The sequence below is a fragment of the Phyllobates terribilis genome, unplaced genomic scaffold, assembly GCF_046119375.1.
Source record: "Phyllobates terribilis strain yellow unplaced genomic scaffold, ASM4611937v1 Scaffold_7__3_contigs__length_470593459, whole genome shotgun sequence".
In the NCBI taxonomy this organism is placed as follows: domain Eukaryota; kingdom Metazoa; phylum Chordata; class Amphibia; order Anura; family Dendrobatidae; genus Phyllobates; species Phyllobates terribilis.
The window spans coordinates 433139838-433166534 of NW_027362767.1; the positions used below are offsets into that span (position 1 = coordinate 433139838).

At 50.0% G+C, this 26697-nt stretch overlaps 1 protein-coding gene and 1 long non-coding RNA gene across 2 annotated transcripts in view; one reads left to right on the forward strand and one right to left on the reverse strand.

Moving 5' to 3' along the window:
- Window positions 1-26697, forward strand: part of LOC141153327 (class I histocompatibility antigen, F10 alpha chain-like) — an 82526-nt gene that overhangs the window by 34656 nt on the left and 21173 nt on the right. The window lies entirely within an intron of this gene.
- Window positions 9051-25987, reverse strand: LOC141155260 (uncharacterized). The gene is made up of 3 exons (XR_012247531.1): window positions 25673-25987; window positions 24175-24354; window positions 9051-9884 (listed from the first exon to the last, which is right to left on the reverse strand). It is a non-coding gene; the product is annotated as an uncharacterized lncRNA (long non-coding RNA).

The window sequence follows — 26697 nt, forward strand, 5'->3', positions numbered from 1 at the left end:
CCTATGTCAGTCAGAGTTGCCCCCACAGTGTACAGCTCCTGTGTATCATCCTCCTACTCCTCCTCATGTTCAGCCTCCATCTCAGATATCACCACATCAGTTACAAGCTGGAAGCACTGCAGTACTACCTCAGCCAAGCGGCAACAGGCTGTGCTGAAACTCATAAGCTTAGGTGATAAACCTCACACTGCTTGTGAGTTGTGGACAGCTGTGAAAGAGCAGGCAGATCTGTGGCTGAGACCGCTGAACCTACATCCAGGCATGGTCATGTGTGACAATGGTCATAACCTGGTGGCGGCTCTGAGGCGAGGCGAGATCACACACGTACCATGCCTGGCTCATGTGCTTAACCTCGTGGTTCAGCGGTTTCTTAAATCGTACCCCGAGTTGCCAGATCTGCTCGTCAAAGTACGCCGCCTGTCAGCTCATTTTCGGAAGTCGGCTATAGCTTCTGCCGCCCTTGCTGTGTTGCAGCAGCGTTTGCAGCTTCTGGCACACCGACTGGTGTGTGATGTCCCCACACGTTGGAACTCTACCCTCCACATGTTGCAAAGGATTTGTGAGCAGAAGAGAGCAGTTGTGAAGTACCAGCTGCAACAAGGCCGTCGATATTCAGGTCAGACTCCACACATAAGACCTCAGGAGTGGACCTGGATGTCTGACATATGTACCATCCTGACAAACTTTGAGGAGTCCACCAAGATGGTGAGTAGCGATGATGCCATCATTACCGTCAGCATCCCACTTGTCTGCCTTTTGCAACGCTCTCTGCAGAGAATTAAAGAGGAGGCATTGCAGCCAGAGTATGATGAGATGGATCAAGAAGCCGTAACGGGCGATTACACACAGCCCAGCCTCATCTCATCCCAACGTGCATTGGGGGACAATGAGGGAGAGGAGGATGAGGAAGAACAGGAGCTAGTATCATGCGCTGTAGACGGTAGTACCTGTACAACTGTCATACCGTCGGTTCAGCGTGGGTGGCCTGAGGACAGGGGGGAGGAGGAGGAGGAGGAGAGCATGGTCAGTTGTCATCTTGGTGAGGACACGGAAGTCTTGCCCGTTACGTCTGGCACGCATGTCTGACTTTATGTTACGCTGCCTTAACCGTGACCCTTGCGTTGGCAAAATGTTGGGTGACAGTCATTACTGGTTGGTGACACTTTTAAACCCCCGCTACAAGGAGAACTTTCACTCTCTTATTCCTGAGGTGGAGAGGTCTACAAAAATGTAGCAGTACCAGAAGGCCCTTGCAGCAGAACTGTTAAAAAAATTCCCATCTGAACATGCTAGCGGCAGAGGTCACAGTTCGTTGACCAACCAAGGCGTACAGGCTAGAGAAACGCAACTCCAATCCAGCAGAGGCAGGGGAACACTGTCAACATTGTGGGACAGTTTTCTGAGACCCGCCCAGCTTACAGGCCCTGAGGCACAGGGTACTCTCACAAGGAGTGGAAAGTTTCAAAAGATGGTGAGGGAGTACCTTGCTGACCGTACCAGCGTCCTCCGTGATTCCTCTGTGCCTTTTAATTATTGGGTATCCAAGCTGCACACTTGGAATGAACTCGCTATGTACGCCTTGGAGGTCCTGGCCTGCCCTGCCGCTAGCGTGTTATCGGAGCGTGTTTTTAGTGCCGCTGGGGGAATTATAACTGATAAGCGCACTCGCCTGTCAACTGACAATGCTGGCAAGCTGACCCTTATCAAAATGAACAAGGGCTGGATTTGGCCAGACTTCTCATCACCACAAAATGACAGTAACAAAAAGTCAAATCCACTGTGTTATTTCGGGAGGTGTATTCCCATGCACCGCTTCACACCCACACATGGGTATACGCTTCCTCATTTCGGCTGTATTTTGCTCTTCTCCTTATCCTCAGCCTCCACCACCACTATACCACCAGACCAGAGTGACCGTGGTCCATGTTGCCAGCATTGCACTTCCTCCGTCCTAATTTTTGGCAGCTTTTTCTTGGAAGGCATATGACTAGCCCAGGAGATGGGGATGACTCGGTACCCGGGCCTTGGGGATGTCGCGGTGGTCGGCTCCCGGGCCCATACCCTGGGGTCACTCTTTGAAAGGGCGATTGTATATTAGTTTTAAGAAAGTTTGTGACGCCACCTGTGGCTTCTGGTGAGAACCACCAGCACTGCGCAGTCCACTGAGGCCGATGATAAGGCATCTTGATGGTATAGCTCCCCACAGGTGAAGCTAGGCCTCAGGGCAGTGTATGAAGGGGGATGCAGGACAGGCGAGACCCAGCCGGGTCAGAGCAAGAACAGCGACAGACACGAAAGTCACTTCAGTACCTTTTACTGATGGAAATTCAGGCACATCTGGGAGCACTGTAGGGTGAAGGATGCATATCAGGATCCTCCCCAATGAGCGGGTGTAGGGCCTCCTGTTTGTTGTCTCTGCGTAGTAAGCTTCTGACCTGCCTGGAGATAGGCCTAACTTTGTCTCTGTCTTGCGCTGGCTGACCTTGTGGTAGGGCCTTTTCTTGGAGTGCACGCTCCTCACCTTGCGGGGCCTATGTGTCTCCCGGCTCTGTTACGTATCAGCACTTTAGCGATCCTGGGACTTGTAGTTCTCCAGGGATTCCGGTTATGCCTTATTGGGTCATAGAGATCCTGGTAAGTTTCGGACCCGGTGTCCGGTAACTGCTTCGGGGTGAGCTAGTTAAGCTCCTCTGCCCCCTATGTACTGACTCTCCACTCGCCTTCGGCCTACTCGGGCCCTCACTAGGCTATACACACTAATGGCTGCTTGCCGCGCTTCACCGATCTTATAGCGCCGGCACACCTAAAGCTCACTACTCTGATCTACAACTGAGTCTGGACTGTGCTCAACTGCAGACTGATCTCTCTCAGGCTTCTCTACTGCAGGAACTCTCTCAACAGACTTGGCTCTCTGTCGACTCCAGACCAGACTAACTGCTGCCTGGCTCCACCTTCCCTATTTATCTATCCCTAACGGGCTCCCTCTGCTGGTCTGAGGTGGAAGGTGGAGATGTGTGAATGGTTATGGGGGCCTCTTGTGGAGGAATCCATCAATGCACTCTTCCAGGATCTGTGATGCCAAGCGCAGCTGGGTGTCACACATAGGCAAAGGCTATGGGAGACCCACTCCCCAATAATGGGAGTAATGTTTTGAATATGCTGTACTGCATGGCTCTTGTTTGCCAGCATTGCAAGTTCCTCTGTCCTAATTTTTGGCAGCTTTTGCTTGGAAGGCATAGGCAAAGACTATGGGAGACCCACTCCCCAATAATGGGAATAATGTTTTGAATATGCTGGCTCTTGTAAGGGACATTAAAATAGTCTTGTTAAGCTACTGCGACCTCCACCACTCTTCCAAGGGGCATTGATATTGTCTTTTTATTCCACTGTGACCTCCACGTCTCTTCCAAGGGGCATTAAAACCATCTTGTTAAGCTACTGCGACCTCCACCACTCTTCCAAGGGGCATTAAAACCATCTTGTTAAGCTACTGCGACCTCCACCACTCTTCCAAGGGGCATTGATATTGTTTTTTTATTCCACTGTGACCTCCACGTCTTTTCCAAGTGGCATTAAAACCGTCTTGTTAAGCTACTGCGACCTCCACCACTCTTCCAAGGGGCATTAAAACCGTCTTGTTAAGCTACTGCGACCTCCACCACTCTTCCAAGGGGCATTAAAACCGTCTTATTAAGCTACTGCGACCTCCACCACTCTTCCAAGGTGCATTGAAATTGTCTTTTTATTCCACTGTGACCTCCACGTCTCTTCCAAGGGGCATTAAAACCGTCTTGTTAAGCTACTGTGACCTCCACGTCTCTTCCAAGGGGCATTGAAATGTTGTTTTTAATTACCTCTAACCTCCACCATTCTTCCAACGGACATTGCATTTCCACCTAATTTTAGTCAGCTTTTGCTTTTCAATGCATAGGCGAACACTAAGGGAGACCCACTCCCCAATAATGGGTAGAAGGTTTTTAGTATGCTGTAATCTACTTCTGTTTCAAGGGGCATTGCAGTTCTTCATAATTTTTGGAAAGCCTTCCATTCACTGCTTAGGCCATCAGTGTACAGGAGACCCAGTTGCTATAAATGGAAAAAACATTGCACTCACTGTATGCCCTGTAACTGTGTAGCCGAACCGCTCCTTTTGGTACAGAAACATATCCTACAAGACATGTGTGGTTGACTGGTCTGATATTGATGTGAATGGTCCCTGTTCCTCCTGCTCTTTCTCCTTTGCCACCACCTCATCCATCATTCATCACCTGAAGCTTTGTTTTAACAGGAGTCATAGAACTTGGATAGTAGCAGGAAAACATCCAGCAATCCTCGGAGGAAGTAGGATATGTACCAAAACACTGACCACCTCAGGCCTAGCCGCTACTACATACATGCGCTTGCATTCCAAGGAACAGAAAGCTAAGGAGATGGATGGCCTCATGATCATAAATAATTTACTCGTTGTGTAAGAGGCCGACCACTGCTGCTGTCTACTTTCTGAACTTTGTGTTGAAGCCTGATTAACCCAGGACCCGCGATCCTCTATGTCGTGAGGACGTGTTGCATCCCAGTATCCAACTGTGTCCCGGCTTCCACAACATTAACCCAATGTGAAGGCGTCAGTGAGATGGACCATCCCTGACCACATTGACTTGTACACATGTTTGTGGTTAGGCTGTCCTTCAAATAGGGGCGGCTGGGGACCGTTTATGAACAACCGGTCGCCCCCAGGTGGCTGGGGACCGTGTGTGGGCACCCGGCCGCCCCCTGGCGGCTGGGGACTAAGCGTGGACACCCGGCCCGCTGGCGGCTGGGGACTAAGCGTGGACACCCGGCCGCCGGGTGGCTGGGGACTAAGCGTGGACACCCGGCTGCCAGGCAGCTGGGGACTGAGTATGGATAACAGGCCGCCGACGCAGCCATGACACGGTGGCCAGATTCCGCATCCACATGCCTAAAAGGCCCAATTTCAAGTGCAAGCAAGCTAGCAGTATGGTATTGCAGCCTGGGGGTGGGTGGGTGGCAGGCTGCATACTTGCACTTGCATTGCAAGGAATGGGGAGGTACAATTGAACACTGCCCTGGGACAAGGACTTGCACAAGGATAGTTGCAAGTCTGCATCTTCTGATGCGGCAAGGATCACTTCTGATGGACACACTTTTAGGCAGTGACCTGGGTGTCAGAAAGGCTTCCAGGGGTCTTCCCCATGCTGTTCCCATGTCTTTTCAGCACTGTATGCATGTGTCACACAGCACATGGCCAGATAAGATTGTAAAACGTTAAAATGACATTTCCCAGTGAATGCATTTGTCACAGTTGAAAGCAATACAAAAGTGCAAAAACGCATAAAAAATGCTACTTGTGAACATAGCCCAAGGTGTGGAGGTGTATTTTTGTTTTTGGTTATTTATTTTACCTTATACACAAGTCTTTACCCTGGAAAGGAAGTTCCTTAACATATTTCACAAGAAAGCAGTTTCAGTTTTGTTTTTGTGAGCCCATAAAAGTGGCTTAATACCTCTGACCATGTTGTTGACAGCAGTGACCTGTGGGTCAGAAATGCTTCCTGGGGCGATCCCCATGCTGTCCCCATGTCATTTGAGCACTGTCACTATCGTTTTGGACACTTTTTAGGCTTTCTACAGACTGCCGGGGGTGCCGCCGCAAAAATGCTTGGGTCTCCTATAGACTAATTGGGCTCGTTGCTCGGGTCGAGCACCCGAGTATCACGGTGAGCTCGGCCCGAGCTTCGAGCACCCGAGCATTTTGGTGCTCGCTCAGCACTAGTGACTAGTGTTGAGCGCAAGTGCTCGCTACTTGAGTTTGCATCGGGTGCTCGGGTATGCACTGAGTATCGCGGGTGCTCGAGTGACATGCTCCAGTCTCCGCCCCATATGCTTCGTGGCCAAAAAAAACTCGCAGGGATTGCCTGCCATGCACGAGCGATCCCCGGATGTTTTTTTTTGGGTGTCTGATAACCGTGAAGCATGCGAGCGGGGATTTGAGCATGTCACTCGAGCACGTGCGATACATGGTGCATACCCGAGTACCCAATGCAAACTCAAGTAGCGAGCACTTGCACTCAAGACTAATGACAACTTATTCAATATGATGACCTAATGTTATCAAATTCTGTGTCATACCTCCGCGTTCAAAATGTTCACTATACCCCTTGATAAAATCCTTGAGGGGTCTAGTTACCAAAATGGGGTCACTTGTGGGGGGTTTCCACTATTTAGGCACATCAGGGGCTCTTCAACTGCGACATGGCGTCCGCTCTCAATTCCAGCCAAGTTTGCATTCAAAAAGTCACACAGTGCTCCTTCCCTTCTGAACTCTGCCGTGCGCCCAAACACTGTATTTTCCTCACATATGGGGTATTGGCGCATTTTTTCCTGTTACCCCTGCGAAAATAAAAAAAATTGTGTCTAAAATAACATTTTTGTGAAAAAAGTTAAATGTTCATTTTTTTCTTCCACATTCCAAAAATTCCTGTGAAGCACCTGAAAGGTTAATAAAGTTCTTGAATGGGGTTTTGAGCACCTTGAGGGGTGCAGTTTTTAGAATGGTGTCACTTTTGGGTATTTTCTGTCATAAAGGCCCCTCAAAGTGACTTCAAATGGTTTTGTAAATTTTGTTGGAAAAATGAGAAATCGCTGGTCAATTTTTAACCCTTATAGCTCTCTAATAAAAAAAAAATGTGGTTCCAAAATTGTGCTGATGTAAAGTAGACATGTGAGAAATGTTATTATTATTTTGTGTGACATATCTCTCTGATTTAAGGGCATAAAAATTAAAATTTTGAAAATCGCAAAATTTTCAAAATTTTCACCAAATTTCCGTTCACAAATAAACGCAAGTGATATCAAAGAAATTTTACCACAATCATGAAGTACATTATGTCACGAAAAAACAGTCTCAGAATCAGGGGGATCCATTGAAGTGTTCCAGAGTAATTACCTCATAAAGTGACAGTGGTCAGAATTGTAAAAATTGGCCCGGTCATTAACGTGCAAACCACCCTCGGGGGTAAAGGGGTTACCGTATTTTTCAGACTATAAGACGCACCTAGGTTTTAAAGGAGGAAAATAGGAAAAAAAAATTAAGCAAAAAATGTGGTCATGATGCCCTGTTATGGGGAGGGGGTCTTCTGCTGACACTGGTATTGGGGTAATGTCCCCCAATTCTGTTAATATCCTCCATCCTGGTATGTATGGCCCCTCCTTCCTGATATAAGTGGCCCCCATCCCATCCTGGTATGCATGGCAGCCCTTTATCCCCCATCCTGGTATGCATGACACCCCTTTATACCCCATGTTGGTATGCATGGCGCCACTCTGAGCCCCCATCCTGGTATGCATGGCACCACTCGGAGCCCTCATCCTTGTATGTATGGCAACTTCTGAGCCCCCATCCTGGTATGTATGGCACCTTCTGAGCCCCCATCCTGGTATGCATGGCACCCTCTGAGCCCCCATCCTGGTATGCATGGCACCCTCTGAGCCCCCATCCTGGTATGCATGGCACCCTCTGAGCCCCCATCCTGGTATGCATGGCACCCTCTGAGCGCCCATCCTGGTATGTATGGCACCTTCTGAGCACCCATCCTGGTATGCATGGCACCTTCTGAGCCCCCATCCTGGTATATATGGCACCTTCTGAGCCCCATCCTGGTATGTATGGCACCTTCTGAGCACCCATCATGGTATGTATGGCACATTCTGAGCCCCCATCCTGGTATGTATGGCACTCTCTGAGCCCCCATCATGCTTCCTACAAAAAAAAAAAAAAAGAACAATCATACTCACCTCCTCTCTCCTCCAGCACTGTCCCGCTCTGCTGCTGACACTCTCACTGTGTGAGCGGCGCATGGCAGGGCGCGCATGGCATCCCTGCCATGCGCCCTCACACAGTGTGAGACGCTGTGCTGGAATAGTCACTGCTCCCCACGCCGGGACTCTGTGTGTGGGGAGCAGTCTGTTCAATAGCCGGCACACTGTACCGCAGCGCGGCTTCTGCTGTCGCTCTGCGGTCAGTGTGCCTGCTATTAAAGACCATAGATATTCACTACAACCCATGGGAGTGGGTTGTAGCTAATATTCATGAGCTTTAATAGCAGGCACACTGACCGCAGAGCGCAGCAGGAGCCGCGCTGCGGCTACAGTGTGCCGGCTATTACGAGAAATGAATATTCATTGTGACGCGCCCCCTGGGCCATGGGATACCCGGTGCCGGGCTAGTAGATACTGGGGGATGTCACAGTGGCGGTGACCCGGTCCATGACCCGTGTCGGTCAATAAAAAGGAGATTATTTACAGGGGATTTATAGTTTATATATAAAGTTGATGACGCCACCTGTGGTATGTGGCTAAGGGAGCCGCCGCTGCGGAGCAAGTCCTCTGAAGCTGATGTTACTGCAGCAGGGATTGTGTGGCTCTCCACAGGTAGAGCTTAGCTCCAGGGCAGTGTAGATGGGGTAGGTTGTGCTGGGCGTTGTAGTGCAGGGGTTGTGATGGCGCAGGCAATAATCACAGAGACAGTGGGATGTGACTCGCCCCCTGGGCCGTGGGGCACTCGGATCCGGGCCATAGGGGGAACGATGGGGGTAGTAGTGGCGACCCGGTACCGTGGCTCAGGGTGGTCAGGCCAATGGTAGTCTGCTATGTTCTGCTGATAATGTCCGACTACGCCACCCGTGGATTTGCGGTTATTAGGAACCGCCGCTGCATGCAGACCGCTGGGGCTGATGAGGTATGCAGCTAGGGTAATGTGACTCCCCACGGGAAGAGTGCGGCCCCAGGGCAGTATAGTGGATGGTGGGAGTGATGATAGTGAGAGTCCCAGTGATGATAGTGCTGGAGGAGCAAGGAGCACACAGACAATAGGTTGTAGTCCAGGGTCTTTACTGAAACAGGTAAACTGACCCATAAACAGTCCCGGCTAGGAGGGGACCTGGATGTCTGAGAGCAACGGGGAAATTGGCCCTGGTCAGGGTGAGGGTGTAGGCCTACCGTGCTTTCTGCGCTCCTTCTGGCTATCTCCTCCTCATAGGATAACAGCCCACGTTTCCGAGCTTTCCGTGCTTTCTCGCCTGTATGGCCTGCGACATGGGTTCCTTTCTGCTCCCAGCCTTGTACGGCTTTACTGGTCCCTTCGGTTGTGGCAGGGCCTCCAGGCTTCTTAGGCCAAGGAATGTACAGTCCCTTGCGGACTGGTTCTCTGCTGGGGGATGTGGAATCCTTCCAGCCTCAGACACCAAAGTCTGGTTAAGTAAGTCTTTTCTCTGCCAAGACAGGCTCACTGCGCCTCTTGTCTCTGGCTTGTGGCTCTTCTCCTGCCACACTTCCTCTTAGGTTACAATGCAACTGTCCCTCTCTGCTCTGGGACCTGAATCCTCAGATAGGTCGTCCAGTTCTCTCTAACCCTGTCCCCAGTACCAGCTTTTTATAGGGGCAGCCTGCTCCCCCTACTGGCCTGAGACAGGAGGCATTGCATGCTAATGTTCCCCTAACCAGAGAACCTCCCCCTTGCTCTCAGACACAGCTTTATTACACTTGTGGCATCCAGGTAGGGTGACACATTCCCCCCTAGTGAAATTTAGTACTCCGGGACTAAACAATAAACAAAGACAATATGCACAACAATAAAACATTAATAGACAGACGACGCACAAATTGAGTTCTTTAGGTCACAGTGTGGTCTGTGACCGGGTGTCCATATCACCAGAACCAACGGGAGCCTTAACCAGGTGGGGGTCTGTCCTTCCCCAAGTCCTTCACAGTCTTAGTTCATTCCTGGGTTAGGCTCAGAATGCAGTCCACACAAGGTCCCGGTTATAAAAAGTCCATAACCTGTGAGTCCTTACGGTTGCTGCAAGAGACTGAAACACACTATTAATAAACATGCAGGTAACTTTGGCAAACATTTTAACATTTGGCAACAGGGTTATTTACAATTTAATACACTCTATATTCTCCAGCGAGCGGGCATCTGTCCCTTTGTGCTCCTGGTTGACCTCCTTAACCCACTGTCTGGTGGTGGACCAACCTGGCTTTCCCCACTAGCGTTAGGGGTACAGCTACCAGCTGGGTGTACAGGTAGGGCAGGCAGCTGTCTGCGGGTTCTTTGGCTTACCGCAGGCATGGCAGGCTCACTGTCAGCAGAGGGTTGACTCTCCTGGGCTGCTGGAACAGGCTCTTCTGCCTCTGGAACCGCTTGCTCCTCTTCACCTTCCGGCTCTGGTGTTGGTTGTTGCTGTGCCGGTTGCAGGAAATGCAGGACGGGTACCACTATGGCATCATTTATGCGAGTCCAGGACTGAGGGAACTCTCCGAGAACGGTGCTGATCATTTCTTCCTTGTCCTCTGCGGGTTCAAGGTCACTCTGATCCTCTTCTGCACTACGGAGTTGCTCGGGGCACCTTTTGAGGTGGTCTCTGGAGACGACACTAGTGGTTTCTCCTCCGTCCTTGGTGATTACGCACACCTTTGGGTTGTCATGGTCAGACTGCAGTACGGTGTAGGGTTCCCTTTCCCACTGGTCGTCCAACTTATGTAGCCTTCTTTTTCGCTTTAGGACTTGCTCACCAGGTTCTAGGGGACCAGCAGGGGCGTGTTGATTGAAGAGTCTTTCTTGCTTCTCTCTCACCTGGGCCAGGCTCTTCTCCACACTCTCCTGTACCTTCTTGTACTGCAGTTGCCTTTCCGTATCCCAGTCCGCATCCGGGGAGGTGTCCTCAGGTATTAGGACTCCCATCTCCAGGTCTACGGGCAGCTTACCTGGTCTAGCTCGCATCAGGTAAGCCGGGGTGCAGTTTGTAGCGTTCACCGGGATGTTGTTGTACATGTCTACCAGGTCCGGCAATTTTTCTGGCCACAGGCTGCGTTCCTCCAGGGGCAACGTCTTCAGGAGATCAATGACTATATTGTTCATCTTCTCACACATCCCGTTGGTTTGGGGGTGGTAAGGCGTTGTCCGAATCTTCTTACAGCCATAGAGGTTGCAGAACTCCTGGAAGATTTCAGCTTCGAACGCTGGACCCTGGTCTGTCAGGACCTGTTCCGGATACCCGTGTGGACGGCAGAAGTATTGCTGGAAGGCACGGGCCGCTGTTTGGGCTGTCAAGTCCTTTACCGGGACCACCACTAGAAAACGGGAATAGTGGTCCACGATTGTCAGGGCATAGATGTATCCGGACCGGCTTGGAGCCAATTTGACGTGGTCCAGAGCTACCAGCTCAAGAGGCTGCGTGGTGACGATGGGCCTCAAGGGTGTCTTCTGGCTGGTGCGGTCCTTCCTCCTCAGGTGACAAGGGCCACAGTCTCTGCACCACTTTTCTACTGCTCCTCTCATGCCGACCCAAAAGAACCTCCCTCTTAGTAGGAACTCCAGTTTCTTCCAACCGAAGTGTCCCGCTCTGTCATGGTAAGCTCCCAGGACCATAGCTGCATCTCGCCTTGGGACCACGACTTGCCAGGTCAGCTCGTGCGTCCGGTGGTTGACAATCCTTCTGCACAACTTGCCTTCGTAGAGGAACAGCTTGCTCTTCTCCTTCCATAGCTGCTTGGCTTCCTCTGGGGCATCTGGATCTAGGCGGGCGTCTTCCCGGGTCAGCAGATCTTTCACCAGGCGGACAGCAGGGTCACTATCTTGGGTTTCGGCCCAGCTGTGGTGAGGTAGGGGATTCATCATCACAGTTGTTAGATCCTCCTCCTTCACGCGGTGAGAGTGTTGAGCGGCTCCATACCGGTGAAACGCGGGGAGTTCTACCTCTTCCAGCTCTTCTGGGTCTTCGTCACCTTCAGGTAAGTGAGGCATTCTTGATAGGGCGTCCGCGTTGGCGTTGGTTTTGCCTGCCCGGTACTTGATCACGAAGTCATAGTTGGAGAGACGGGCCATCCACCGCTGTTCCAGGGCACCCAGTCTTGCATTGTCCAGGTGTGTCAACGGGTTGTTGTCCGTGTACACGGTGAACTTTGCGGAGGCCAGGTAATGCTTGAAGCGTTCCGTCACGGCCCACACCACCGCCAAGAATTCTAGCTTGAAGGAGCTGTAATTCTCCGGGTTCCTTTCGGTGGGCCTCAGCTTCCGGCTGGCGTATGCGATCACCCGTTCTCTGCCCTGTTGGTTTTGGGACAGTACGGCTCCCAGTCCCACATTACTGGCATCTGTGTGCAGAATGAAAGGCTGGCCATAATCAGGGTAGGCCAGGATCTCATCCCCAGTGAGGGCCAACTTTAGCTGGCGGAAGGACTCCTCTTCCGGTTTATCCCACTTGAAGGGTGGCTTTTGACTTCTGGACTTGGACTGTCCGATCAGGAGGTCCTGCATAGGAGCTGCCATCTTAGTGAACCCGGGGATGAACCTTCGGTAGTAGCCTACCAACCCGAGAAACTGTCTCACCTCTTTGATGTTCGAGGGGCTTGGCCAGCTCTTGATTGCCGTGACCTTGTCAGGGTCGGGGGCCACTCCTTCCGCGCTTACCACGTGCCCTAGGTACTGGACCTTTGGTTTCAGCAGGTGGCACTTCGATGGTTTCACCTTCAGGCCATAGCCTGCCAGGGCTTCGAACACCTCAGCCAGGTGCTTGAGATGGTCCTCGTAGGTCTTCGAATAGACGATCACGTCGTCCAGGTAAAGGAGGACCATCTCGAAGTTTCGGTGCCCTAGACAGCATTCCATCAGCCGCTGGAAGGTCCCTGGTGCGTTGCAGAGCCCGAAAGGCATACAGTTGAATTCGCTCAGTCCCATCGGGGTGGTGAAGGCGGTCTTCTCCTTGTCAGCCTCTGCCACAGGAACCTGCCAGTACCCGCTAGTAAGGTCCAAAGTAGAAAAGAAGTTAGCAGATTTTAGTGCGGCTAAAGACTCTTCTATTCTAGGCAGCGGATATGCGTCTTTGTGGGTCATACGGTTGATTTGTCTATAGTCCACGCACATTCTCATGGTGCCGTCTTTCTTTTTGACCAGAACCAAGGGGGCTGCCCAGGGGCTACAGCTGTCTCTAATGACCCCAGCTTCTTTCATCTCCCTTAGCATACCCTTGGCGTTCTGATAATGTGCAGGGGGTACAGGTCTGTGCCTCTCTTTTATTGGTGGGTGGCTCCCTGTGGGGATGTGGTGTTCTATCCCTTTTACTCTGCCGAAGTCTAGCGGATGCTTACTAAAGACTCTCTCGTACTCCTGTACCACCCGGTAGACTCCTTGTTTTTGGTGCAGGGGAGTGGAGTCAGCACCCACGTGGAGTTTCTGGGAGCCATTACCCTCCGCCTGTGGAGATGGAGGCAAGGGTTCCACGGCCCTGATAGCTTGGTGTTCGACGACAAACAGTTTGGCGAGTGTAGCGTACCTGGGTAAGTGTACTTCCCTCTCCCCAATGTTGAGGATGCGGACGGGCACCCTCCCATGACGGACATCAACCACCCCCCGGGCTGTCAAAATGGTGGGCCTGCTGTCTGAGTACACGGGTTCTACCATGGCTTGGTAGTCTCTACCTCTCAACCCGATTGCAGTCCGACACCAGATCATCATTTCACTTTTGGGAGGCATGGAAATGGGGAATGGATCACTGAGTCTTACGCTACCGATCTCACCACCAGACAGTTCTACCTGCTGCCGTCTCATCAGGGCTTTTATCTCCTTGTTGAGGACTCTATGTTGGATGGAACTAGCATTCACCGCCACCTGTTGTAGAATTACAATTACCTCTGAAAGACAATTTTCAATTATGTTAGTACCCACAGTTATTTTAGGGTGACTTTCACGACGGTCAATGTCCACAATAATCACTCCCTGTGCCGGCAGTTCAACTTTACCAATTTTAATGGTCATCTCCTTGAACCCCATCTGCGGCACGGGTAAGCCATTACTGGCGATGATGCTCAAGTTACTGTCTGGATACCGTGTGATATCAGCATCAGTCCAATACTGCTTAAAAAGTACATAAGGGATTGTGGTTACTTGCGACCCAGTATCCAGCAAGGCGCTCATGGGGATACCGTCCAGTACCACGGGTAAAACCGGGCGCCCCCCAACGTACTTATCACGCCAATTATAAGGGCCTGGTGATCTTATGCCTGGGGGTCGGCCCTCTGCCCCAGGTTGGACCCGTTTAAATTACAGTACCTGGAAATGTGTCCGGGCTGGTTGCATCGACGGCAAATGGGCTGTCCATCCTCTGCGTAGCGGTCTGTGGGCCTCCCTCGGAACGACGGGATCCTCCTCTGTCGACGCCACGGGACATCCTCCGGACTTGAAGCCAGCTCGATGGGTCTTGACGGGTCCACTTGCAACGCCTGGACGGTCCTGGTCAACGCCGCGACGCTCCTGGTCAGCTCCTGGACTTGGTGGTGCAGGCCTTTCGACGGGGCTTGGTTCAGGGCCTGTGCATCAGCCTCCACGGAGTCCATAGAAGAGGGCGCCGCCTCCTGGTGGTGGGTGATAGCAGGGCGCCGGGGGTTTATAGCGCCACTGGTTGCAGATTCACGGAGCACCCTTATGGCCCTGTCCTTAAATTGGGCAAAGGTCAGGTCGGGGTTCTGGAAGAACATGAGGCGCAGCTGGGCCCTGTGGGCGCTGGACAGCAGACCTTCTATGAATTGTTCTGTTAGCAGCTTATCCGTTTCCTGCACACTGCCAGGGTCAGTTTGTTGAATAGCCCTCAAGGCTTCCTGCAAATTTAGGGCATAGTCTCTGATGCTGTCCTGTGCCCGCTGCTTACATCCATAGAACCTCATTTTAATTTCAGCGGAGGTACGCGTATCAAAGGTACCCCGCAGCCGGGCCAGAATACCCTTCACAGTCCCTTTCTCCTCAATGGGCCATGATTTTACCTCCCTTTGGGCTGCGCCAGTTAACTGCCCTGTCAATATGCTGACCTTCTGTTCCTCTGTCAGGGGGTAAACTTGGAACAAACTATATAGTCTTTCCTTGAAGTCAGTTAGGGCATGGGGCTCCCCTGAGTACTTGGGCAGCCAGGCCGCTCCCGGGATGTAGGGTAAGGAAAAGGGCATAACCGCTGCTGCAGCTGCGTTGGTGGTAGTGGGCGCCTCTGCGTCCGACATCTTCCTCCCCCCCTAGTGAAGTGTGGCCTACCTTCCGACGATCCTCTTCTGTAGGCCGCGGCTCCGCTGCTGCTCTGGACGAGGACCTGGCGTCGCACTCTGATGATGTCAGCGTCGCTCTCTCTCCCTTCCAGGACCTTGCGCAGCGTCGGTGCGTGGGGCGGAGCTTCGGATCTCGCGCGGTTTTGACGTCCACGCCCCTCTTCTTCCCGCGCGGCATCCTGAAGATGGCGTCCGATGGCGGGAAACAGCTGCGGATGGCGGGAAGACGGCAGAAGACGGCGGGAAACGGTCCAAGATGGCGTCTGATGGCGGGAATCGGCTCCGGATGGCGGGAAACTTCTCCACAGGTAAGTTTACAACAGTCTTTTTCAGGCACGCAGTACCCGGTGGTTGCGGGCACGAAATCCTGCCGACTACGCCAAAGCTGACTCGCCCCCTGGGCCGTGGGGCACTCGGATCCGGGCCATAGGGGGAACGATGGGGGTAGTAGTGGCGACCCGGTTCCGTGGCTCAGGGTGGTCAGGCCAATGGTAGTCTGCTATGTTCTGCTGATAATGTCCGACTACGCTACCCGTGGATTTGCGGTTATTAGGAACCGCCGCTGCATGCAGACCGCTGGGGCTGATGAGGTGTGCAGCTAGGGTAATGTGACTCCCCACGGGAAGAGTGCGGCCCCAGGGCAGTATAGTGGATGGTGGGAGTGATGATAGTGAGAGTCCCAGTGATGATAGTGCTGGAGGAGCAAGGAGCACACAGACAATAGGTTGTAGTCCAGGGTTTTTACTGAAACAGGTAAACTGACCCATAAACAGTCCCGGCTAGGAGGGGACCTGGATGTCTGAGAGCAACGGGGAAATTGGCCCTGGTCAGGGTGAGGGTGTAGGCCTACCGTGCTTTCTGCGCTCCTTCTGGCTATCTCCTCCTCATAGGATAACAGCCCACATTTCCGAGCTTTCCGTGCTTTCTCGCCTGTATGGCCTGCGACATGGGTTCCTTTCTGCTCCCAGCCTTGTACGGCTTTACTGGTCCCTTCGGTTGTGGCAGGGCCTCCAGGCTTCTTAGGCCAAGGAATGTACAGTCCCTTGCGGACTGGTTCTCTGCTGGGGGATGTGGAATCCTTCCAGCCTCAGACACCAAAGTCTGGTTAAGTAAGTCTTTTCTCTGCCAAGACAGGCTCACTGCGCCTCTTGTCTCTGGCTTGTGGCTTTTCTCCTGCCACACTTCCTCTTAGGTTACAATGCAACTGTCCCTCTCTGCTCTGGGACCTGAATCCTCAGATAGGTCGTCCAGTTCTCTCTAACCCTGTCCCCAGTACCAGCTTTTTATAGGGGCAGCCTGCTCCCCCTACTGGCCTGAGACAGGAGGCATTGCATGCTAATGTTCCCCTGACCAGAGAACCTCCCCCTTGCTCTCAGACACAGCTTTGTTACACTTGTGGCATCCAGGTAGGGTGACACAGATGCAGTCTTCCAAGCTTACTCACAGTTCTTAAGTTCTTCAGGCTGCACTGTACATGTACAGCCTCCCACGTCACGCTGCGTTCACCAAGCAGGGGCTCAGCAATCCCCCAGATAATTCAGGAGCACTTAACGGGGCCCCTTTCTGTGTGCCTTCCTCAGCCGTCTTCCTGCACTGGCTCTCACCCTCCTGCCCTGCGCCTCGCAACCAGTGTCCCAGTCCGGTAGCCTCGGACCTTGTCGGGCGACCTGCAGTCCTCTGGACCCTCTGTGGCCACCTACTCGGCAATATAATTGCGGATGTGGCCATTACACCTTGCAAGTACAGCAGCCTCCAGTTCCTAGCTGAGCCTTGTAGTTCTCCACTAGTTAATGGGCCGGTCCCCTCTGCGGCTCGATCCCTCCACCGCCTGGCAGATTCGGACATACGGGTGGCCTCCAGCACTTCCCGTACCCCTGGGATCCCTTCTTTCCTTCTGGAGCCTTCCTCCCGCTCCTCTCTCTCTCTCTTCAGACTTGGGCCTCACCTCAGGCCCGCTCTGGAGCAGAGCTCCTGCAGAGCCTCTGCTCCCCTCACTTTCCTCCTCTGACTGGCTTGTCTTTCTAAGTTGGCTCCCCTCTTTATACAGCTACTGAAGTGCTCCCCCGATCTACGTCCTCCACCCACACCCACTACATGGTTCCCCCTCACTTGGTCCCCCCCCCCCCACTCCAGCCAGGGACCAGGGACTGTGCTCTACCATAGGAGCAATCTCGCCCTGCCCTCTGAAGTGTGGTGTAATGAATGCAGGTGTTAGGGTCCTGGGCAGTACTCCATCCTTAACATCTATTGTTCCTCCCTTATTAAATTTATAAATATCACATAGAGTAGTCATATAAATTAGTTTCATATAAATGCTTTATTTAGACACAGCAAGCAAAAAGTAAATATTTAAAATTTCATCATTCTACCCCTAAAAACACCTATTAAAAATTCCTGGCAGTGTGGTATACATATATCCTCATCCTACTAATATTATAAATGCGAAAGTTTGTGAGTATGTATGTTTGTTACTCTTTCACGAAAAAACTACTGGACGGATTTGCATGAAACTTTACAGTAATATAGATTATACATCGGAATAACATATAGGCTACAATTGGTAATGATTTTATGTAATTTTGGTCGTAATATAACGATACATGTCAATTAAGTCGAAAAAAATCTGGCCTCTGAGAGCTATCTTGGCGTACGCTGCCTAAACCGTTGGAGTTACACAAAGATGATGTACCGTAGAATTGTTTGTCTTGAATAGTTCTAAATAAAAGTCTGCGACAGCATATATCTACCTTTTATGTGGAAGCCACTATGACCAAAATTGTGAACCATAAATTTAATTAAATTAGATACTATTTTACAATTTTACAATGCACATTTTAGTATATTTATCAAACTCTTATATACTGTACACACATACACAGGTGATATTTAAATGGCTGATTTACATCAGTCAGAAGAGATTGATAATACAATAATTTGCCCATAGTGGATCATTGTATAGTGAGGTCACAGTTGTCGCCTGTCCACAGTCAGAATACAGGGGTCATCATATACCGTGGCCAGGTACAAGTGTGGCACAGGGGGTTCACACACGACCCCCAGGGACTGACATTTCCTAGAAACTTTGGCAGCTGTCAGTCATGAGCTCACCCTGATACATTACACTCTGGAAACAGCTGAAGGGAGAAGGATAATTTATGACATTTTCTCAGACTTAAAAAAAAAATAGCCCAGAAAACAGCCCATATGTCAGGAACAGGTTACTAGGGAACTACACGTCCCAGCACGGCCTGCCCGCACCCACAGCCCGGGGGGAGTGTGAAGCTGCTTCCTCCTGCAGGTTGCCCGGGGGCACCGGGCCGTCATTGTCCTCACACAGGGGGTCCCCACCGCCATTGTCCCTCCACATAACACTCCATATAATAAAACATGCGCTCACCTGCGCCAGCTGCTGCAGCCGGGAAAGTTCCGAGCGCCTCACCTGGGCGGAGGGGAAGTGACTCACACACGGGGAGGGGCAGTAACCTGAGCGCGGCTCCATGGAGGATGCACACACTGCAGCCTGACAGCACCGGCAGCAGCGCTACACAAATGGCGTCCTCCCCTCCTGTGTGCAGCACAGCCCTGTGTGTGCAGCGCAGCATGTCACCCACAGCACCAGCAGGCTGCTCTCAGCTCCCACAGAGCACTGGGAATGGTTGCTATGGGTAACCGCGCCACAGCTGCTCCTCATAGACCAGTCATATACAACTGATATCGTCTGTACAGCGATCGTAATATAACTAATTAGATTGTTTTAGTATTTTGTTTGAGCTTTACTAAGTACCTATTTTGTAATTAGTACTTATAAAAATGCCGCGAAAGCGTAAGTCTAACATTTCGCAAAGCTTTAATAAAGCCCGAGCTATGAAAATAATTAGACGTTATGAGACGTCTCAACAAGCCGAGCAACGAAGGCTTGAGCAGGCGGTGCGTTGTGCGGCACATAGAGCTGCAGAGACTCCAGAACAATCCCAAGCCCTACGTGAACGGAATGCGGAGTTTTTGGCATCTCAACGGGCGGCTGAAACTCAAGAACAGTCCTAAGCCCAATGTGAACAGCATGCGGAGTATCTGGGGTCTCAACGGGCTGCTGAAACTCAAGAACAGTCCCAAGCCCGACGTGAACGGAATGCGGAGTTTTTGGCATCTCAACGGGCTGCTGAAACTCCAGAACAGTCCCAAGCCCAATGTGAACAGCATGCGGAGTATCTGGGGTCTCAACGGGCTGCTGAAACTCAAGAACAGTCCCAAGCCCGACGTGAACAGCATGCGGAGTATCTGGCGTCTCAACGGGCTGCTGAAACTCCAGAACAGTCCCAAGCCCAATGTGAACAGCATGCGGAGTATCTGGGGTCTCAACGGGCTGCTGAAACTCAAGAACAGTCCCAAGCCCAATGTGAACAGCATGCGGAGTATCTGGGGTCTCAACGGGCTGCTGAAACTCCAGAACAGTCCCAAGCCCGACGTGAACGGAATGCGGAGTTTTTGGCATCTCAACGGGCTGCTGAAACTCCAGAACAGTCCCAAGCCCAATGTGAACAGCATGCGGAGTATCTGGGGTCTCAACGGGCTGCTGAAACTCAAGAACAGTCCCAAGCCCGACGTGAACAGCATGCGGAGTATCTGGCGTCTCAACGGGCTGCTGAAACTCCAGAACAGTCCCAAGCCCAATGTGAACAGCATGCGGAGTATCTGGGGTCTCAACAGGCTGCTGAAACTCAAGAACAGTCCCAAGCCCGACGTGAACAGCATGCGGAGTATCTGGGGTCTCAACGGGCTGCTGAAACTCCAGAACAGTCCCAAGCCCAATGTGAACAGCATGCGGAGTATCTGGGGTCTCAACGGGCTGCTGAAACTCAAGAACAGTCCCAAGCCCGACGTGAACAGCATGCGGAGTATCTGGCGTCTCAACGGGCTGCTGAAACTCCAGAACAGTCCCAAGCCCGACGTGAACAGCATGCGGAGTATCTGGCGTCTCAACGGGCTGCTGAAACTCAAGAACAGTCCCAAGCTCGACGTCAGCAGCAAGCGACTTACATGGCGTCCCAAAGAGCCACTGAAACTTATGAAATGGCCGAATCTCGCAGACGCACTGTTGCTGAAAGGGCAGCACAGCGACGTCAAACATTTACAAGAAATACATGGATATTGTTTAATAAAGCTGCATTTGAGTATGACGAGACTCTTGATTATGAAACTCACAAGCTTATAAAAATAGAAGCAATGACCATAGATTGCAAATATTGCGGAGCTCTTAAGTGGAAAGAGGAAGCAGCAGGTATGTGTTGTTTGGGCGGGAAAGTAGCTCTTCCTTATATAGACGAGCCAGTTCAACCTTTAAAAGAGCTTTTCTCTAATGAAACTGATGAATTTCGCCTTTTTCTAAATAATATAAGAAAATACAACATGTGCTTTCATATGACGTCTTTTGGAGCAGATCAAATTGTCTCAATGCCAGGGTTTTGCCCGACCTTTACAATACAAGGACAAGTATACCACCGTATCGGTTCTTTAATTCCTACGTCCATTTCGCAACCACAATTTTTACAAGTTTATTTCATAGGTGATGAAGAAGAACAAATCAACAGGCGTACTGAGTGCGTGCAAAGCGTAGAAAGAAACATAGTTAAAAAATTACAACGAGTACTTCACGACCACAACATTTTGGTGCATGAATTTAAAACTGCTAGAGACAGAATGATCAATGACGATCATTTCAAAGTAGTGATTCACCCAGACAGTGTACCACGTGGTCAACATGAGAGACGATTCAATGCCCCTACTACAAATGAAATAGCTGCTGTAATAGTTAGTAGCGAACAAACTATGTCTCGGGACATCGTTGTGCAGCCGCGCGATGGCATGCTCACTAGGGTTCCCGATACACATAGATTCTATGACGCTCTCGAGTACCCAATAATTTTTTGGAAAGGACAAGAGGGGTACAGCATTGATATTCCTCAGATAAATCCAATTACCAAACAAGCAATGCCAAGCAAAAAGGTGTCCTGCAAAGATTTTTATGCCTTTCACTTGATGGTCCGTCGCAGCGATTTTAATTTGATGCTTAAGTGTAGGCTCCTACTTCATCAGTTTCTGGTCGACATGTATGTAAAGATGGAAAGTGAGCGCTTAAGGTTCATTTCTTTAAATATAAAAAAACTGCGCGCAGAAAATAATATTCACTTGCAAGATGCAATAAGAAATGATGCGGATTTGGATCCAAATAACTTAGGTCAGATGGTGATTCTCCCGTCATCATTTGTAAATAGCCCGAGATACCTACACGAATACACACAAGATGCGTTCACATACGTACGTAATTATGGGAGGCCTGATTTATTTATTACAATGACTTGCAACCCCGCTTGGCCAGAAATCACCAAAGAGCTTATGGCTGGTCAAAATTCAACGGACAGACATGACTTAACAGCCCGAGTATTTAGAATAAAAGTACAGAAGTTGGTAGCTCTACTTACAAAAGGTAACATATTTGGTGATATGCAATGCTTCATGTACTCGATCGAGTGGCAAAAGCGAGGTTTGCCTCATGTGCACTTACTGCTGTGGTTAAAGGAAAAATTGCATCCGAACCAAATTAATGAAATCATATGTGCTGAGATACCAAACCCAGAAACCGATCAAAAGCTCTATGATACAGTGACAAAGAATATGATTCACGGGCCATGTGGTACATTCAATTCTTCATCGCCATGCATGAAGGAAGGAAAATGTACCAAAAATTATCCGAGGAAGCTTTTAAAAGATACTCAAACCAATGACAAAGGTTATCCTTTGTACAGGCGCAGAGCACCAGAGAATGGTGGACGCACGACGATTATAAAAACCCGTAGAGGAACACAGGAAATATTGGTGGACAATAGCTGGGTGGTCCCATATTCTCCACTCTTATCAAAAAATTTTAATTCTCATTTAAATGTAATACGGTACAGGCGATAAGATATATTTGTAAATATATTAATAAGGGTAGCGACCAGGCTATGTTTAACATCCGCCAGCAAGGGAATGTTAACATTGACCCAAGAGATGAGGTGCAGACCTTTAGAACCGGCCGATATGTTAGTAGTAACGAAGCAGCGTGGCGGATCTTAGGTCTGCCTCTGCACGAGAGACACCCAACCGTCACTCATCTCGCGATTCATTTACCCAATGGCGAGAGGGTTTACTTTACGGAAAATAATTTTAGAGAGAGATTAGAAGCACCACCTAAAACTACACTAACTGCATTTTTCCTGTTGTGCCAAAGTGATACGTTTGCAAAAACATTACTTTACATTGACGTGCCTTGCTACTATACTTGGAATGTGGCACGGAAGCAATGGAAACGTCGTTTACAAGGAACACCTGTCGATGGCTGGCCAGATGTGAAGGCAGGAGACGCTCTAGGTCGCATTTACATGGTGCACGTTAGCAATTTTGAATGTTATGGCTGCTGAATGTAATAAGGGGTCCAACCAACTTCTCGAATTTAAAAACATTTGAAGGTCAAGAACTTGCTACTTTTCGGCAGGTGTGTGAGAAGATGGGGTTGTTGGAAGATGATAACCACTGGGATACCACCTTAGAAGAGGCCGTGCTATGTCGCTCACCGGCGCAAATAAGAGAGCTGTTTGCCATATTGATAGGCACTTGCGGTTTATCCAATCCTCTACAACTCTGGCACAAGTATAAAACTGCGTTATCAGAGGATATCATGCACAGATTTGAAAGAATGGATCACGTTAACAATGATCTCTGTTTCAATGAGGCGTTGGGGCTTATCGAGGACAAAATATTAATAATTTCTGGAAAGAAATTGTTCGATTTTGGTCTACCCTCACCGCGGCGTAGAGGAGAGCTGTCGAACGAGTTGATAAAAGAGCTAAGCTATGATACCAACAAGTTAGACGCTCATGTTTGCGAAACTGAGCCACCTTTGCTACCTGATCAAAGAGAGATTTATCACAAAATAGTAGGACGAGTTGAGAATGGTGAAGGCGGACTTTTTTTCCTTGATGCCCCGGGTGGTACAGGAAAAACTTTCTTGCTTAATTTACTTTTAGCAAAAATTCATAGCGGTCATAACGTTGCATTAGCTGTGGCTTCCTCTGGAATTGCTGCAACATTGCTAAGCGGTGGACAGACGGCACATTCAGTCTTTAAATTACCTCTTAATCTGGTGAACGAAGAAACCCCATCGTGTAATATCAGCAAGAGCAGCGCCCGTGGCCTCCTGTTGCAACAGTGCAAACTAATCGTGTGGGCGAGTGCACAATGTCACACAAACGCGCCATCGAAGCTTTTGATCGTTGTCTACAAGACTTACACAGTAAACAAACAATAATGGGTGGTGTGGTTGTTTTATTGGCTGGGGACTTTAGGCAAACTTTGCCTGTTATCGAGCGAGGCACTGCAGCAGACGAAATTAACGCATGTCTGAAATCCTCATATTTATGGACCAAAGTTGAAAAGCTGCACCTCACCACCAACATGCGTGTCCAGTTATTCAGTGATCTAGAGTCGGGCGCGTACGCTGAGAAACTGCTCGAGATCGGTGAAGGTCGAATCGAAACTGACGAAGAAGGTATGGTTCTATTCACTAACCAATTTTGTCATGTTGTGGATTCGGAAGACGCACTTATTGCTCAAGTTTTTCCAAATTTGCAACAAAACATCCACGATGAAAATTGGCTATGTGAAAGAACTATACTAGCACCTAGAAATGAAACAGTTGCGAAAATCAATAAAATTATCTTGGACCAAGTAACCAGCGATGCAACAACCTACAACTCCATCGACACAGTCATGTCATCTGAAGACTGTACGAGCTACCCCGTGGAGTTTCTTAACTCTTTGGAGCTATCTGGGGTCCCATCTCATAAGCTCGATTAAAGGTCGGTATATCCGTTTTGTTAATGTGCAACTTGGACGCCCTGAGATTATGTAATGGCACTAGATTGCGAGTCACTGAACTAGGCAGGCACATTGTAAAGGCCACAATATTAACTGGAGAAGCTAAGGGTGAAAATATTCTTATACCACGCATCCCAATAATACCCAATAACTTACCCTTTAATTTCAAACGTTTGCAGTTCCCACTTAAAGTTGCATTTTCAATGACCATCAATAAATCGCAAGGGCAAACTTTGAAGGTAGCGGGGATACATTTAGGCACGCCCTGTTTTTCCCACGGTCAGCTATACGTAGCTTGCTCACGTGTTTCTAAATCGCAAAATCTACATATTTTCGCTGAACGAAAGAAATGAAATAACATAGTTTACAGGAGTATATTGCAGTAAAAACACATAGATAAATTACCTGCAGATGTCCATTATTCCAATTACATACTAATTCTTTACTAACACGAACAATATTAAACGCAAGTAACTTCAGTCCGTCCTGTTTATTAATCAGTGTTTAGTAATCCATTTGTGATGAAATTGGATATGGATAATTTCAAGCCTGGGGAAGGACATAGGGCTACTTTTTATAAACACACCATACAGGCGAAGATTATATAAAACTGTAAACCTGATTGACTGACACACCTAGCGGTCAACGCACAGCCGAAAGCACTGAACTTAGCATCTTGAAATTTGCAGATAGGTTCTATTATAGCTTAAATGAGCACTAAGAAAGGAATTTTGATAATTCCACCCTCAAGAGTTTCCCTCTTCATATTATAGGGGTTCAAAGATTGTATGGAATCCGTCAGTTTTGAAGTTAGACATCTGAAATTTTGGATGTACGAGTAACTAAATAAGATTATTTTTTTTTACTATTAAGATTATTTTTTTTTACTATTAAAATGATCTGTCACGAAACTTAATGTGGCAGACCAAATTCCACGCAAGCGAAGCCGCGGGTAAAAGCTAGTACATTATATATGTACTCTATGTAACATGTCACACATCCTACATATCAATGTACATGTGTAAAGGTGGAGAAGTTGTTCTGACACCGTCTTTGAAGTTTTCTTGTATTAATGTATTACCATAACCTGTTTTGTATGTGATTCTTTATGTACTTTGCTCTGCAGCAGTTTGTTAGGCTGTGACAGGGTTAACAGTCAGTACCTGCCCAGGTGGGGAGGAGTTACATGGGCACATAGGCAGTTAGTTCCTGATTGTGATGCAGTTATTGTTAAGCTACTGAGGAGATAGGAAGCATTGTCTATTAGATGGTCACAAGTTGAAGAATGTGTAGCGACAGAAGAATTTAAGGGTTAAAGAAAGTTCTAGAATAAGTTCTACATCAAGTAATTACTACCTAAACAGCTGGAGTGCAGAGATAGAAGAAGTAGCAAGAAAGTATGGCCCGGACTGCATCCCCTCATAGGGGGCTTAAGGGGAGGGCCGCATGACTCAGGAGGTCTGCTAGGCCGTAATTTGGGGTGGTAAGGGGTTAATCTAAGGAATAGAGTTTTGGGCGCAAATTTGTAGGGGAGGAGTATAGGGGCAGGGGGATAGTGCGGGGTTATCTGATTGGCTAGTGGGGGGTATCTCTGTGGGGGGTATATAAGGTGAGGGGTGGTAGGGGTAGTCCATTCGGGAAAAGTTTAACGTACGTGAATCTACGTCGGGTCCTGAGGAATGGAGGCTCTTTTCCAGGAGATCCGTTCCTTGGCTGAGAGCAGGGGACAGCTGTGGCTCGAGGATCAGCTGCAGCGATGGAAAACTGAAGGGATGGCCGGAGAGGTGGCTGCACCCGCAGCACCTCAGAGAGGTGCAAGGAGGTCCAGGCTGCCGGAGAGACTCAGCCCGGAAGGGACTCCCCGGACCAGGCGCCGGTTGCAAAGCCCCTCCAGGGACCCCTCCGGATCACAGGCACAACCCCAGCCCCCATCTGCCGCACGCCGCTCTGGAAGAAGCTCTCAGCGTCAGCATCATCCAGAGGCCGGGGTGAGTGACGTCGTTGGCTCCGCCCCCCTGTGAGGTCATCCCGGTCATGTGGCACCACTATCCAGGAAGTGCAGGCTGCTCAGGAGAGCAGGGCCTCTGCTACTCAAGGAGGGAGAGATACATTATATGAACGGCCGGGGCATCCACTTCGGGTCCAGCGAGCAGCCAGGGGAAGGAGAGCTGAGCCTGAAGGATGCCGGACCCAGGGAGCAGAAGGAGGCAGGAGGGTGAATAGGTCAGCCGGAGCTATTTCAGGTGAGCGGCAGGCACAGCCGTGCCGGGCCCATGCAGCAGGGAAAGCAAAGGAGTACCGGTCAGTTGGAGCTGACCCAGAAGAACGGCAGATGCAACCGCATCGGGCCCAGGCGTCAGGATCAGCAGGACCCCGGCGGCGGAGATCGGGAAGACCAGTGCGGGGGGCCAGGAGACGACCCACCCAGGATGTCGGTAGCACCGAGGACCGGTGCGATGTCCATGGGAGAGGGCAGATTGCTGCTAGGGATGCGGGCTGCAGGCGTGCAGCTGAAGTCTCTCCTCCTCCCAGACAGCGCGCTATTGTGGATAGGAGGTCCAGGTCTAGCGGTGGGTTGACTCCGTTGGGTTTACCTGGCGATGTCCCCGAGCCTGACTCTGCCTCTGAAGAAGAGGGCCAGATTTCATCTGGCAGTGAAGAGAGTGGGGACGATAGCCG